Here is a 2264-nt window from a genome sequence, read left to right on the forward strand (position 1 = left end):
TAATAAACATGATTTTCTTGTGTGTCATCGTGTAAGGAGAATTATTCGTTTATATATACATTATGTATATATAACATATATATATGTACACATATATATATATGTATAATTATTTATATATAATAATTATATGTATAATTGTTTTATAATTACATATATAATTATTTTATATATATATATAATTGACTCTAATTCTCTAATAAATTGATAAAACCAATTCGTAATTTATATTCGGTGCAAGGTTCGAGAAAAAAAAAGGAAGAAGAACCGGACGTGCCAATTGTGATTTCTCTTAGGTCTCTCTTAAAGAGATGCTGGAACATCTGGAGTGACGGCCAACTTGATCAATGTTGATAAAACAGATTTTTAATTCCAAATAAAACATTACGTACATTAAGAAAATATTACCTATTAAATAAAACATTATGTACATTAAATAAACCATTAAGTAAAACATTACGTACATTTCTTGCTTGATATATATTCTATATAGCATGAATGCTAGGTTAGGTTATGTACACTCAGCTTCTACTTTTCCAATCATTTCTCTTGTACGTTTCAAAATCATAATTTAAAGATCTCATTATATTCTTATACATTATTCAACTGTAGGAAAGTATTTTTTGTTTAGATATATAATTATTGAATTTATTTATACAAATATATTAAAGCTCTAGAATACTCTAGATATACCGAAATAGCGCAAAGGTCCTCCATTTTCGACTTACTAACCTCATATACCAATAATACTTATTCAGCAGATTCAGCTACTAGATCCAAAATGACGATCGAAATAGTCAATAGGAAAGTTGTATTTCGATTCAGATAAAAGAATTGTGCTATTTTGATAATGAATAGATAACATATGTAATATACTAAAAAATTGTATTTATTACTATTTTTTACTTCATTTTTGTTAGTTTTTCGTACAAGTTTGTACTTTCCTACAACTATTTGCGTTTTTTTCTTTTACTAGCACGCAGCGCGCATTACGCGCGTGTCTTTCATGTCTTTCATTTATTTTATTTATTAATTATTATTTCGAATACGATTTTTTCAATAACGAATTTTAGAACACAGTTATTATAATAATAGCTTCTTTAATAACTAGAGAAAAAAATTTCAGTATTTTTAAATTTTATAAAAATAAACATGATAGATTTTAGAATTTAATTTGATTAATTCGAAAGAACAGAACAGAACAAAACAAATTATTTTATAATCAAAATAATAATGATAGTAATAAGACATCTGAAGAACATAAAAAGGTGTATTATATCAATAAACTGCAAAGATTTTAAATATTAAATTAACTGCTTCTTTGTTAATATTTTAATAATAATAATATTTAGTAAGTTAGTTCCTTTTTAGTCGACTTAACTCCGGCTATCGTTATTTCTTTTATCTCATTGTCTTACATACAGTCGAAATGTGCTACGTGTATAATGTTCGTAAACATTGGTTTTCAATAGATTTCCTCGTCACCCTAGAGGTACTATTGTTGACGCGTTTTTTTTTTAAGTGGTATCCCCAGTAGGCCTAGTCCACTAATAAATGAAAACACATTTAGTCCGATTTTTTAATTTTTTTAATTTTTATAATTTTTATAATTTTTATAATTTTTATAATTTTTATAATTTTTATAATTTTTATAATTTTTATAATTTTTATAAATTTTGTAATTTTTTATGGATTTTTTCTATAAAATTATTCTTTTTATTGTATTGTTCTTTTTATATTGTTATTCGAGAATTTTCTTTTATTTTAGGGAAAAAGCATTTCTTTTTTTTATTCTACATATATATAAGAAAAACGAAGATTAGAAAAGTACGAATATGCGTTCCGTCGGGGTAATTCCAGCATCCCTTTAAGTACAATTATACGTTCTCTAAATAAATAGTGTGTGCATTTAATCGAGAGTGCTCTCAATACTTGTTTTCTAATTGGAGAATTTATTTGCGGAATTCCGACATGTGGTAATCGCTCTTCTGTTATAAATATTAAATCTTGATTATACAAAGATAATCGAGTCAGCCACACGCGCGCGTCTAATATCGATTTGTTAGGCAAACGAAAGTAACATTCATGTGCAGTTTCCTATTAGAAATCAAGCGCAACTCCTTCCCGAAACATGTTCATCTCTCTCTCTGTCTCGATCCAATAACTCATATTTGTACTTATCCCTCACCCCGCATCGTCGTTCGATCAATCGCATCATTCGTAGAAAATAATGGTAAGCGAGTTGCACGCAAAAGAAGAGATCA

This window comes from Acromyrmex echinatior, chromosome 3 (genome assembly GCF_024713525.1).
Source record: "Acromyrmex echinatior isolate Ae372 chromosome 3, ASM2471352v2, whole genome shotgun sequence".
Taxonomy (NCBI): domain Eukaryota; kingdom Metazoa; phylum Arthropoda; class Insecta; order Hymenoptera; family Formicidae; genus Acromyrmex; species Acromyrmex echinatior.